This window comes from Halichoeres trimaculatus, unplaced genomic scaffold (assembly GCF_033239565.1).
Source record: "Halichoeres trimaculatus isolate MK-OKI-2021-1 unplaced genomic scaffold, fHalTri1.1 fHalTri1_scaffold_19, whole genome shotgun sequence".
Classification (NCBI taxonomy): domain Eukaryota; kingdom Metazoa; phylum Chordata; class Actinopteri; order Labriformes; family Labridae; genus Halichoeres; species Halichoeres trimaculatus.
Window position 1 is genome coordinate 4556925 of NW_027437197.1, and position 15164 is coordinate 4572088.

Genomic DNA, 15164 nt, shown 5'->3' on the forward strand with positions numbered 1-15164 from the left:
CAGACTGTAGCCAGAGGCTATCAACTTAACTCCAGGCGTTGTGTAAGAGGGAAGTGGTAGCTCTCTCATCTAGGGCTGCAACAACTAATTGATTAAATCGATTGAAATCGATTATTAAATTAGTTGGCTACTAATTTAATAATCGATTTTCATCTGCAACTAATCGCGGGTGTTTTGGTGCATGAAATTGTAGCTTACAGTATGTTAGTTCAAAGGAGATGAGCCCGCTTTCTTGCCGTAAGCTACTGAAAGAGGTGCGCATGCACTGAAAATTAGTCAGTGGCCAATTATATTTGCAGATTCACTACTTCCAAGAAGGAGAAAGCTGTAATAAAATATTACTGAAGGAAAAATGCTTTTTATTGTCTTTATTGCTGTTTAGAAAATACCTAAAACAATTTTAAGCTTGATTGTAAAAGAAAGTGCAAAAATGTGTCATTACCCGATTCATCGATTAATCATTTAAATTATCGCCTGATTAATTGATTATGAAAATAATCATTAGTTGCAGCCCTCTCAACTTAAAAAAAAAAAATTCTCACCTATTCTCTTTTGCTTACTAATCTCTTTTTTGGTTTCAAATCTATTCTTTTTGATTGAATAACATAAAAACAATATTCTCTCCATTTTCCTGTAGCTGCTCGAAAAAAATCTCACAGCCGGCGTCAAAGTAAATGTGTCTTTGTCTGCGGATTGGCTTTATTTCTCGGTTTCAGGAACAGACGGATGTCGTCCCGGAGGCTACGTCCATGTTTTATACAGTCTATGGCTTGATTGCGCTGGCTTCTGTGAGATTTCGTCTGTAGGATCAAAAAACATCGAGTGCGAGGTCTTGGCTCAAGCGATCTGAATCGATCTGATATTTCTTGCGCTTCTTTCGAACTGCAATGTTTGATTGACATTTAACTCCATATATTAAAACAAACTCCTCCTCGCTGCAGTAAAACACTCAGCTCTGTACGGCCGTTTGAAACATATCGTATAGGCTGAGCCGCTCCCAGTGATGGTCATGCCTCTCATGTGTTGAGCAGATCTGAGAGTTTGACTCCATGCCCGTAGTGTGGTGGGGGATATTATTCATTGAGCTGGTATTTATGGGCGGAAGGAAAGCGCCTTTGATAGAGCGTCTCTTGAGCGCTCTCCAACACGAGATGTACTCATGTCCTCGACCTCTTGCCTCTTCCCCCTCTTCATCGCTATCTTTATTTCCCATCAAACAGAACAGGAAACCTCTGAAGCTCATATGTGTTTGAGAAGAGAGGACACATCTTAAAAGCTCTGCTCTTTTAAAACGAGGCCTAAATCTTATTAAACTCTTATGAAAGGTGGTGTAAAGTGCATGCGTACTCGGAGGATACCTCAGGTCAGGTAAAAGTGAGGAAGACACTTTTAATCGTTTGCATTCGTGCTCTTTTAGTGAGCATTTAGCTGTGATTCAGAGCTTTGTAAAGGATTAAACCATGTGTTGCTGCTGTTGTTGTTATTGTCCTCACTGCTGTAATCCTTCAAACACATGTATGCCACATAGAGGCCTCAGAGAGGGCCGGCCCTGCCTGTGTGCCAGTTGTTGCCTGAGAGTTACAGAGCTGACTCTACAGGGTTCCTCCTCGCTGGGAGCCGCTCCAGCCTTTAATGCTTCAGGGGGAAGTACTGAGGCTCTCATGCTGTTTTAAATACAGATGTAGCCTTCATACAAGCCCCACATTTTACTGCACAAGCAGCGTGGTGTACGACATCACCATCAAACCGAGGCACTGCCCCCAAGTGGAGACATTTGGTACCAAAAAGCAGAAAGAGGAGGTTAAAAATCTTCAACCTCCTCTCTCTTTGAAGACTTTACAGAGATTTCCTGCTGATGTGCTGGAGAAACCCAAAAGAAAACCATGTGTGAGTGTTGGCTTCAGACTTACACTAAATAGATGCATATATGAATGTAATTTGTATGGCATAATGCTGCTATAAAGGCTTATGGCTGGATTTATGAGCCAGTCTTCTGATGTTATCCCAGATCTTCCCTCACATCTTCTCTTTATCCCTTTTTTCGTCCTCAGTTTGAGGTTTTTATAGCAAAGCTCACAAAAGTGTCAGACGCTGCAGCTCGGCCAAAAAGAAAATCTCACATCCCGACTTTTCAGGGCCGCAGCGCGTTGTTGTGAAGCTCTGCCCCCGCTGCTCTGTTTCTCCTTCACCCAGGACACTCCAGCATCCATACATCTGTGGAGCAGGTTGAGTATCAGGGCACTGTGCTACATGTGCAACATCAATCTGCCTCAGAGGTCTGCTGCACATGTGTGAGAGATGACGGCTGGTGTTAACTTGAGTGTGTGGGTTTTTTGTGTACATGCATGTGTGTGTTAATTTATTCAAGACATACAGATCAGGAAATGATAGGACAGTGCAAAATGTTGCTTTTCAACCTGAAGTAGCAGGAACTTCCCTCCAAAAATAGTTCCCGTGGCCTGTTGCTGACTATGTTTCCACTGACGCTCGAACTTCTGTGAGAATTACAGCGCCATTTACACCAATCAGTACGGTTTGGTACAGGTGGGCTTGGTTAAACCTGTTCCTGTTTGCGTTTCCACAGCCAACTCTGCCCCCTTGTGGTAGGCAGCGTGGACGTCGAACTCCAATAGCCGGATCAGTTAACTTGATACATGATACTTCATTTTTTTAAACTTTGACCTATCAGCCTCACTAAGGGACACTGCCCACATCATCTTTTGGTGAAATCAAAACATTAAACCCATTTTAGTAAAAAAAAAACAACGCATTTAGGTATAATAACACTAACAACAAACACCTAATCAAGAACTCATAACACAAATGATCAAACTTCCCGTACAAAGACCAAGTTCAATTATACTTATTAGGTCTTACTTATACAAAATAGTTAGGTGAATTAAAAAATGCACACCAGACAAAAGCTCAGGTCTTAAGAGGTTAAATAGTAGCAGTGCGACACAATGTACCCCGAAGAAGAAAAATGCGACACAGTAAACAAAGAGCAACGATGGAAGACATGCAGCATTTCGTCTCTTTTTGTGATTTCCATGTGGCTCTTTGTTACAAAGCGCAATCAAGCTTTGTCTCAGAGACGTCTGTGTGCTGCCAGGAGAAATACAGCCACTGCTGTTGCACAGGAAGTGCCGATTCTTTTGACCAATCAACGATCTGCAGTGTTGTAGCTCCACCTTCTGGGATTGGAACAGTTTAGTCCAGCACCCCAACAGAAGGGTCCCAGAAGTCTTGGTTATTGAGGGACCTGTCCGGGGATTAGTCAGTGGAAACGGCCTAAAATGCATGAGAAAAAGAGAAACAGCAATCGATGCTTAGTGACAGCAGGAACTTTCCAGAGGAACTAAGGGGGAACTCTCTGGGTTTTAACAGCAGGAATCAGAGTCTAAAGCCGCATTTCCACCAAGCAGACTGGTTTGGTTCAGTGCAGTACAGAGTGCATTTTGTGGCGTTTCCACAGACTTATCCCGGGACAGGTCCCCACATGACCGAGATGAGCCGATCCGCTCTCGGAAAGTGGAGCTACAACACTGTAGTTCGTTGATTGGTTGAAGGATTCGTCACTTACCCCGACAGTGGCTGCATTTCTCCTGGTGGCACAGACTTCTCTGAAACAAAACTTGATTGTTCTTTGTATCAAAGAGCTACATGCCAATCACAGAGAGGATGAAATGCTGCATGTCTTCATCTGTGCTCTTTGTTTACTGTGTGGCGTTTTTCTTATTCGTTGGATTTATTAGCCGGGTAAGCTGTGTAACGCTGCTGCAGCGTCACGCTATTGTTTGACAGCTGCGGCTTTCAGCATCTGGCTTACACGCTGCCTACCTTGAGAGGGCACAGTTTGGTGTGGAAACGCAAACAGGATCAGGCTTAACTGTACCAAACTGAGCCAAACTGTACTGAACCGAATCGGACTGCTTGGTGGAAACGCGGCTTTAGCTCTTTAGCTCCAGGGAACTTCTGGGGAAAGTCCGTGCTGGGGATGGTATTTACCAAAGGTGCAGGAACCTTGATGGCAGGGCCTCAGGACTGGATGTTTCAGATTGTCAAAGTTCTTGCAGTGTTTTATTTCACCTTCTGTCTGTAATACCGCTACACTCACTTGGTTTAATAACTCGTAAACAGTGGTCTTTTGAGCCTGACAGTCCTTGGTACATAGAAGAAGACCTCAAGAATAAATCCTAGTTTAGTTTTTGTATTTAACTGTCATCCTTGCAAATTAATGATAATCTATAGACAGGGAGAGGAAAGGGGGACGTTGCAATGTCTGTATGTCTGAATGTCTGAAATTCACAAGGTTGCCTTGTGAACCAAAACACCAGCCAATCTCTGCTATGGCTACAAATGCATCTTTTCTTGCTTTAAATCAAGTAATTCAGGCATTTTCTTCTACAATCTACTTTGCCACCAATGCTAGCTTGCGCTTGACTCCTTTCAAGAATTGAACATTTGCAATGCAGCACTAGTTGGTGGTCGTCCAATTCTTGGTGTTGTGCAATTTCTGTCTTTCTTGAGTTGAGTTGTGTCATCTTAACGGGTTGAAACACAAATGAAAATGGGCCATAGGAGCCATCTGGTTCCTTGAAGAGATGAGCTAGAAGTTCCTGGGACATTCGGTAAAAAACACCTCGTTTGTCACACTTGTGTACACACTTTTGGATAACCAACGAGGTATTAAAGTTTGTCTTACACACTCAGCTTTAGAGTCTACAAATAAGCCAGTTGTTGTTTGTGCTGACTGTTAAAGATGAAGTCGATTAAAAACATCCAAGTGACCCTTTCTTTTAATATAATGCTCATGTTTTTCTGGTTAGGACCCAGAGCTCCAGGCTCTCATTACCTCACTCGTTTCTCTTTGCGTTGTCTCTTTGCGTTTCATTTCAAGAAAATGAGATTTCCACTTCAAATATCTCATGCTCTGTCATCAGAGGACGCTTTTTAATCATAACAGGAATAAGACAAACAACATCTTCATCCTCATCGTTAAAGCTCAGAGGTTTTGTGTTATTGTTTTTTTATAGGCTGTAAACAAACCAGTTAAATGAGGGTTTGATTTTATTATGAGGAGGACCAAATAAAGACGTAATTAATGCAGAACACAGAACATTTGTTTAGCATCAAATAGACGGGGTAATCTGGTTCTCGCGTGGAGGAAAGAGGAGGATAACCACTGTCAGAGAAATAACATCCCCCTCGTCTCCAGACCCCAGTCAGGTGAGGAGTGACGGTTGGGATTGAAGCTGGCACCTCACCCTCTGAGGGGGCTTAAGGGGGACAGAGGCCCAGCCCCAGGCGGTCCGCTGCCAGCCGAGGTGAGGGATCGTGGGGGAAAGGAGACATGGCAGCTCCACTTCCTCTCAGACCTTTGCGAGACTCGACAGCGGACGCCAAATTGGAGAGAAAAAGAGCAGAGCCGTGCCTGATCTCCTCATCTGTCATCCTCCTCTCTTCTCTCACTCTTTTTGTCTCCTTTATCACTCCGATCCTTCATCCTCCTCTGCCTCGGCTGGATTAGGGTGCAGAAATACAGTCCAGATGATGGTTGACCACAAGTCATTGGAGAGCAGCGGGAGACGAGCAGAAATCATCAGGGCTGATAATCGCTTTGCGTCTTGATTATGTTGAGACATTTTGGTGGAAGTCCATGAATTTCCTTCTGCTGTAACATCGTGTATTTTTTGGGAGACTTATTAGAATTTAAATCCCAAATCTTGGGAATCTGAGATAACTTCTTTGACTTTATTACGACATCTAAGAGCTATCAACTCGTGACCAGCGCTGCTTCCCTCTCCGTCTGTACATAAGCTACATTAAATACTTCTCTCTGGCCTGCTTCGTCTTTCCCTCTCTGCTCACACACCAGAAGAGCCGAACTCCTCTCTGTGGGTCTGGTTTCAATTTCTGGAAAATGAAGAGGTTGTGAAGAAGTAGAGAGGAAAGACTCCTGCCTTGTAAATCCATTAATGTTCAGGATATATCCGAAATCCAGCTTTAATACTTGTGTTTGTTTAGGATCTACTCTCAGTGCCCCGGCTCTATAATCCCATTCGCCGAGCGGGGTTTAGCCGCACAAATAAACACAGTAATGGATCCCTTCACACACGGCTAAAGGAAGAGGCGCAGGCTGAGCCACCCTTCCACCCAATCTTTTCCAGATGGCACAGATAGATCACGTTATTTACATCGGCTGTGTTCGGGTTTCCCAGACAACAGCGCTCTACTCTACAATTGTTTCCTCAATGACCCGAATCCTTTCAGTTTTTCTCTTACCCGGGTCTTGATTGGCGGAGAATCCAAAGAAGATGGATCCCCTTCTTGGAAAGAGGACGCTACTGATGCGCAGATGTGGTGTCACTCCAACGCACCTTCCCCAGAGGATGAAACCACCAGGCTCCCACCTCCACCCATCTGGGTTTCCTTATGATATTCAATCCTCCAGCTTGGCCGTGCGTTGCGCTCTGATCAGCGTGCTTCGTTTCCATTAGCGTAGCTCGCTCCCCGTCATTCACCCGTGCACTGTGGTTCAGTCTTTGGGACTCATTACCCCTCTGCTCAGTGTGGTTATGGATAGTTAGCATCGTTCAGGAACCTTAATTGTTTCTCCTTGTCTTCTCCTCTTCTCTGGATGGACGAGGATGAACGCTACAAAATTTGTCCTGCAGGCGGAGACCTCGTGGTTTGTAAGAAATCTGTCTAAGTTTGTGAGTTAGTTCAACTCTTCCTGTCTGTGCTGTATAAGCTTTAGTTCAAGATTCATGGGATCAGACGTTCACCTGTAATGACATAAAATCACCCTGTTAATACGCTGTTTTTTTCTGGCAAGAAACCTGAGGTTCAGAGAAACATACCTAACTCTACAGGATCCACAGAGTCCTTTTCTACTTTAAGAGACGTCTGAAAACTCATCTGTTCAGGGAACACTTAGACCCTTAATCTGAGCCTTCTCCTCTTTGTCCTCAGGGGTAGAAAGAGCCTGAAGGTCTAAGACTCAGCTCTTAGTGAATTTTCAGCACTAATTACTGAATGTTGTTGAAGGTTGAAGTATATTGTTGCAGCAATTAATTGTGGTTCGTTGGCTAGTAGGGCTGAACGAATTTGGAAAATAATCCAATTGCAATTTTTTGGGCCCATATTGCAATTTAGCATACGATTTTTTTGGGGGGCATTTATGACCAACACGACAAGGGATACTGTCAGCATACAAACAATTATTTCCTGCACTTTTTAATTGAAAAAGAAAAAGGAACTCTGAAATTTTACTGACCTCCAGTTGTCAGTGAGAGTAACAAACCACACAGAATAAAGTGAACAAGGGGTTTAGCTCATAGCCTGAATCAAGAGTGGACAATGTGGCTCCACCATTTCCCATTGTACGGTTTTGAAGCCAAAATTCCCCCGTCACAGGCGCCGCCATTGGCAGCAATTGCAGCCAGAGACTGCGCAGTAGAGATGATGAGGGTTTCTGGGAAAATCTGAGTGGAGCTGAGTTAATTTTTTTTTTTTTTCTTTCGAGAGTCTAATCACTTCTTGACTCTACCTCCCAACATATTTTACAATCCCCGAAAAAAATACACGAGAACAGCAGCTGACAATCATCGTTAAATGTGACGTAAAACCTTGTTTTTAACCTCATATAACTAATGAAAACAAAACTTTTCAGAAAAAAGAGGACTTGGATGCAAGACAGCCAAAAATATCTTCAAAACACCACAACAATCAACGTGAGAAACATTTCTACGCGGTGTATTCATTTTTTAAAGTTTGACCACAGCCCATCTGGAATGACTGGGGAGTCAGATTTTTTTTTACCTATACTGCAGCCAGCCACCAGGGGGAGCAGTTTTTGTAGAGACCTCACTTCGAGCCATGCAATGTCAATTTTAATTCGATAAATTGTTCAGTCTAATGGCTAGACCAGTGGTCCCCAACCCCTGGGCCGTGAACAGGTACCAGTTCGTTAGTCAATTGGTACTGGGCCGCACATAAAAAAATACTCAGCTTAAATTATTTCAGTTTGATTTATTATCTGATTTTGAACGATGTTTTATTTAAAAAAATGACTGGATTCTCTCCATCATACCTGTTTATGACCCATTCTTGACGCCATACTCCCATAAAATAGACAAAAACAAACATCTTTGGAAAGTTTCTTTAGTCAGGGTAAAAACAAACAGTGAAGAGCAGAAGAGCCGGTTTGTGAAAATATTGTCTGACATTAAACTGGTGCAAAAAAGTTGGGGACCACTAGGCTAGACTATTCTACATTATTAAAAAAAAAAAAAAAAAAAAAAAAAATTTGTTGCATTTAATGGCAGCACCTGCAGCCAATAACTTGTGGCACTGTTGTTGCACTAACTATGTTTTTCTTTCAGCCTAAATTCTTGCTTGTGTTGTACGTCGCTTTGGACAAAAGCAAACTTTCTTAAAACTTAAAAGTGCAAGAAAGAATTTTTTTTATTGTTTATTGTTTGACAGTATCCTTTGTTATGTTGGTCATACTATGCAATGATTTATTGCTTGTGTTTAGTAAAGAATACAAAGATAAATGTCCCCTCCAAAAAATTGCGTGCTAAACCACAATTGCAATATGGGTAAAAAAAAAAAACTGCAATTAATATTTTTTCGGACACCGTTCAGCCATGTCGTCTACTGCAGCAGGGAAGTAAAAGTCTAATATAGTGCTTACATTCACTACTGGAGGTCAGTGTTTACTGAGCAGGAGATGAATCCTAACTCTGACATGGAGTCTGGAAGTTTTTCTTAAATCTTTAAAAATAGGATGAAAGTTGTTTTTTCCCTCCAAATAACCTGGAAAGGTACGGTACTATCATAGTTTTCCATCCCAGGGATGTGGAGTGAAGCTGTCTTCTTCCCGAAGCTTCTTGTTTCTGGCTGTGAGTCAACCTACGATCTGGTTTTATTCTGACTACAACTGAATATTTAAAATCTGTTTCTATGTGTGAGTTCCTGTCCTGCTCGATCTGATGCATCTTTGCTCCAGCAGGCCTCAGCCTTGGATATGACTCTTGTGGAATTGAAGACTGCAGTTTTTGTAACTTTCTCCTCCTCTACGTACTTCCAGGTATTTCCAAAACAACATGTTACTGAATTAAAAAAACGTCAAATCCCTGAAGAAGAAACATTCAAATCCATCTTTGCTCTGTGTCCAGTGGGCTCTGAACTCCCTCAGTGTTGATTATTGACAGATTTACTTCAGAACAACAGGAACATGTGTTCTCAGTCTTCAGATAAACAAATTTTCAGTCTGCTGAAAAAGCTAATGTGCACCAGCGGAGACCTTACAGCTGGACTTATTCAACCTTTAACACGAAACACGCCGATGAGCCAGCGTTTCACTCCCTGGTCACTCAGGCCGTCCAAATCTTACAGCGAGCGTGTCGATCCACATGCTCCTGCCTGGAAAAATGTGCTCTGACTGTGTGTGTGTTCGATTCCTGGCTGGACCTGCGCTGTCATATTTCTCTCACTCCACACGTTCCTGTCTTTGTGGCGGAATAAAACTAATAAAACATTGCCGAGAAGTGGCGGCCCACCGTCCCCCTGCCGTCCAGAAAACTCAATTAAAACAAAACAATGAGCAGTTAGTGCACGTCCGGGCTCCCTGACAGGGATAAATCATCCCGCTAACGACAGATAGGTGCTTGATTATGTGACATTGAGCTGTTTTGACCAGATGGGAGCTGAAGAAGACGAAGAGGTGGAGGAAGCTGGAAATGTAATTACAATTAATGTGGTTGGTGGGAGGCCGGTGAGTTTGGAGGGTAAGCAGAGGTCTGTCGGTCGGCTCTGCAGATGGTTGCGGGTGCGAATCCCTTGTTGGGACGGCCGGTGAAGGCAGCTGAATAAACCCTGCAGAGGAATGTGGAGGCAGAAGGAAACTCGTGGAGGACACAAGCTCTGGATCAGGAGATGTGAGACGGGAAGGTTGGACAGAAGATGGAAGTTATATTTAATTCATTTATTACATTTCCCTACCTTCCCTTCCCTTCCTCAGCTTCCTTTTTGTGGGGCCGTGCAAATCTCACAGACTACAAAAAAAAAAGATAAAATAAAGGCACAAGGAAGGAAGGAATATATCTCTTCACGAAAAAAAACCCCAGCTGTGACGAATCAGGAAGTATCTGAATTTCTTTTTGAAGCTCAGTCGTCATCACAGATTCACTGTTATTGTCACCCTGCAGACATTTTTCTTCTAATTACCAGCTTTTGGTCACGTCTTAAAATAGCCGCTTCACACCAGACATCCAGGGAAAATCCAAATGAGTCTGACACCAAGCCGGGGTTCAGCAGTAAAGTCTGCCGCTGAGGAGAAAGAGACACAAATAAGAGGAAGTTACTGGTGGACAGGCTATAATTAAACAAACGAGGAGCATCTTTATGTGACATGATCTCTTTTTAATCATGAATGTGTTCATAAACAAGTCTGTGGGAGGAAGTTTTGTTTCCTCTGTGCAGAGGAGCAGTAAACAGGTTTTTAGAAACATTTGGAGTTTGACTTTTTAAAAGAAGGAGCCTGTTGTTTACACATTTACATTTATGCTTATTTTTATTGTTTTATTATTGAAGGCATCCCAAATGACTGTTTTCCTTTGCATCTCTACAGCAGGCGGATGATTTGGGTTTTAATGTGGTATAGCTTAAAAAAAAAAGTTATTTGTTGCAGAGAAATTTGCAGAAACATTTCTAAAAAGTTAAAGGGATCAGAAAAAAGCAGATTGCTTCGTGTGATTCAAACACTGGACTTAAGGGATGGGTACCTCTCACATTTGAAATGATAAGGTACCGATGCCCGGTACCTGGTATTCAGTATCAGTACTCAATACTACCAATTTTCAGTACTTTTGTGTGTGTCTCTGTGGTAATAAATATAAATTTGTTTAATAATGAAATCTTGAAGTTTTTCAAGTTAACATATTTATTCTTCAGTTTATAATCCTGCAATGTTGTGTTCATGTCCAGCATGGAAAATCACCTTCTCTTCCACTCCCTCACAGTCACAAGGATGTGTTTAGGTACCTAAACATGGTACCTTTTTTCCTTGGTACTACAGGTGGAATTTAGTTGGTACCTATAAAAGTACTGAGTTAAGTACCCATCCCTACTGGTTATAAAATCAAATATTTAAAAAAAAAAAATATACTGGCATTTTTATGTCACATTTAAAATCCTAAAATATATAAATATATTGGCTCTGTTCATGTATTCATTTCTTTCTTTCTTTCTTTCTTTCTTTCTTTCTTTCTTTCTTTCTTTCTTTCTTTCTTTCTTTCTTTTATTTACTTATGAAAAATGCATAATTATATCCCCATTTTTTCAGAATAATTATTTATTTTACTAATTATTCTGAAAATTTTGGAGTTATATCCCCATTTATTAATTAATTAATTAATTTATTTATTCATTCATTCATTCATTCATTTATTTTATTTACTCATTATTCTGAATAATGCATTAAAATATCCACATTTATTCATTAATTAATGTATTTCTCTTATTTACTAATTATTCTGAAAAATGTGTAGTAATATCCCCATACATTTATTTATTTATTTATTGTTTTTTTTACCAGTTACTTTGAAAAATGTGAAATTATATCCACATATATCTATTCATTTAATATTTATTTATTTATTTGTTTATTTATTTCTCCTTTTTTAACTTATTTTTCTAAAAAATGTGTTAATATATCCCAATTTATTTATTTATTTTTATATATATATATTTATTTATTCTATTTTATTTATTTTTATTTTATTCTGGGAAATGCGTAATTGTACATCCACCATTTATGAATTTATGTATTTATCTTATTTACTTACTTTTACTTATTTACTTATTTTAATGCATAATTGTATCCCTATTTATTTAGATGTTTATTTATATTATTTGCTTATTTTTCTGAAAATGTGTATTTGTATCCCCATTTAGTTATTTATTTATTGATGTATTTACAAATTATTCTGAAAAATGTGAAATTGTATCCCCATCCCACATCATTTCAAACTGACCACTTGGACTTCTTCTCTAAAGCACAGTCAGTAACACAGATATAATCACACTCATATGCTCAGAACCTCCTCGTGCATGAAAATCATTCATTCATCTCCTTTGACTCACAAACAAAAACACAGAAAAACTTACGTTTGTGTCTCTGTTTTCCACAGTGGATGCGAAGGCGGTTTGGCTGAATCTTAAATGAAACTGAGTCGACTCGGAGGGAAGATGGCCGGCGGTTCCAGCTGCATGACTTGAGTAAAACAATCCTCCATCTCACACACACACACACACACAGAGCCAGGATCGGACGTGCTGACAGCAGTGATGAGGACTTGAAACAGATATTACACATCTATTACACATGTGAGCAGACCCGTGCACATGCACTGAAACACACACTTTACATGTGGGCTATCACCGGGCCTGTCTCTTCCTCACATAAAAACACACACATGGGAAGAAAGAGGAGAAGAAGAGGAGGAATACTCTGGGATGTTTTGGGCTCAGATGGAAAATAGTTCAGTGTAAGTGCGGCCGGAGTGAACGGAGCTGATTAGATGAGTTTTCAGTTTCACAATGACCACACAGAAATATCACATTTAAAGAACAGTTTGTGGCCAGTTTGTTGGTAATTTTATCCAAAAATGATCAAATAGTGACGTTTTTTTCCCCATGAACAAAAAGAAAAACTTTATTCAAACCTGCAGATTAACAGAGACAAGGCTTCACAGGATTTAAATCTCTGAGTTTTTAATGTTTTGTTTTAATTTTTGTTGCTGCTGCACATTTCCCCCACTTAGGGCTGCTGACTCAACAAGGGAATAATTAGCATCTTCACCATCACATGCACGCTCTTCTGCAGCTTATACTCAGCTGCTTGTTAGGCAATCACTTGTTGAATACTTTCCATCAGTTAAGCACGTTTTACAGCGTTGATTCCCACGTTTACAAATATATTTGAGTCAGAATTATAAAGCACCGCATATTACAGTTTTTACAAGGGTTGCATGATATATTTGGTCAATATAGAGTGTATGCGTTTACATCACTTCCCCTCTGTGACACGTTAGTTATGAAGTTATGAAATTGGCTGAATTTTCCCAGAGTGTGGGTAGTGTTATGATTTTTTTCAGCCTTTTTGTTTAAAAGCCATTTTCAGAAATAAATATACAGCTTCAAGTATATATTTTTTCTTATTTTGCATAAGAAATGCATATTACGTAACTAATGTGATGAGAGTGTGTACCATAAGACAATACAGACCTGATCAAAATCTTAAGACCAGCTCAAAATTGCTAGAATTTAGCTTTTGTACATTTGGATCTTAATGAGGTTTTAAGTAGAGCTACAATATGCAAAAGCAAGAAGAGGGAGTGTGACAAAAAGCACTTTGAAAAAGTGATTTGTTGAAAACAACAAGTAAACTGAAATAGGCTGTTTATCAGCTGATCAAAAGTTTAAGACCATCGCTCAAAAAATTACAAAAACTCTCCTAACCAGAAGAAAAGGACTCAGTAATGAGTAGCTCCACCGTTCTTGTTCGTAACTTCAAAAATCAGTTTGGGCATGCTCGATGGGAGTGTTTTCAGGAAGCTTTTGGGAACTTTGCTCCAAGTGATGAAGATGGCTTCATGAAGGGCATCAACTGTCTGGAACTGACGGCCATTTTTATAAACTTCCCTCGCCATCAATCTCCAAATAATATAATATTCTCCCTGAAGAAGTCCTTCATCAAGCCAGCATTGTGACCTGCAGCGTTGTTACCACACAGACCAGGGCCCTCAGTCATGAAGGATGCCTGCTGCAACATCTGCACATAACCAGCCGCCGTTTGACCACCCTGACCACCTGAAGCTCCAGTGTTCAGTGAATGAAAAAGCTCCAGATCATGAAGGACCCCCTCCACTGTGCCGGGTAGAAAACATCTCAGGTGGGATCTCCTCGTCATGCCAGTAACGTTGAAGCCATCTGGTTTTTCTCATTACAGAATCAAATATTTTTTTACACCTTTCATTGTCCCATGATGCTCCCTGGCAAAGTCTAAACAAGAAGTTTTGTGGCGTTGGAGGAGACGAGGTCTTTGAATTCGTTTTTGTTTTTAAAACCCTTTTCCCACAGATGCCGTCTGATGGTTATTGCGCTGCAGTCGGCTCCAGTAAGGGCCTCAATTTGGGTCGAGGACCGCCCTGTGTCTTGACGGACAGCCAATCAGGTCCTCTGGCTTGGCGCAGGTGTCATTTTTTGGGGTCTACCACTTGACTTTTTTGTTCCATAATGCTCAGGATCTCTCAAAACTGCGTCCAACCTCAGCAGCAATGGCACGCTGTGAGAGGCCTCGTTTATGCAGCTCGACGATCCGACAACGTTCAAGAAGAGACAGCTTCTTAGCTTTAGCCTTCAGGAGGGCATGACCGTGTGGATGCCTGACAGGAAATGAACATTTTGGCTTTAACAGCCTTTAATCTTAAACTTATGATCAGCTGATAAACAGCCTATTTTAGTTTTCTTGTTCTCAATGAATTACTTTTTCAAAGTGCTTTTTGTCGCACTCCCCCTTCTTGCTTTTGCATATTGTAGCTCTACTTAAAAACTCATCAAGATCCAAATGTGCAAAAGGTAAATTCTAGCAGTTTTTCAGCTGGTTTAAGGATTTTGATCGGGTTTGTTACTCCCAATACAGAAGAAAGATGTTCATCTCTGCAATTATGTGAGCAGAAAAAATATCGCTATCAGTATCTGCTAAATAAGTTGTTAGATATTGGCATGTCTGATATCAGCAAAAAATCCATTTTGTACATCACTAGTTTTGTACACTGAGTTTTGAAGCTTTTTTTTTTTTTCTAACGCAATTGCATCATTTCAGAACAGTCTGATAAGATTTTCTCTCGTCCTTCATGCTCCAAAATTTTACAACCATCATTCTGTCATTCCCGACCCCCTTCATAAAACCGTTCATATCCACAGTATGTTTGCAGACCATATGTCAGCCTGCAGCTCTCAGTGTGTGAGCTATTTCAGGACAACAGTAAATCAGAGATAGTAAAGACTAAATATCCTCTGATAGAAGGAGGTTTGGAGTAAAATTTTCATTTGCAAAGAGATTCAGAGTCAGATCTCGACTCTGTGGACGT

The 15164-nt window shown here is 40.7% G+C and overlaps 1 long non-coding RNA gene across 1 annotated transcript in view; it reads left to right on the forward strand.

The window, feature by feature from the left end:
- Positions 1 to 12283, forward strand: part of LOC141807932 (uncharacterized) — a 29182-nt gene extending 16899 nt beyond the window's left edge. Inside the window, exon 3 of the long non-coding RNA XR_012599879.1 lies at positions 12201 to 12283. This is a non-coding gene — a long non-coding RNA (uncharacterized LOC141807932). The remainder of the gene's footprint in view (positions 1 to 12200) is intronic.
- The last annotated feature ends 2881 nt before the right edge of the window (positions 12284 to 15164 follow it).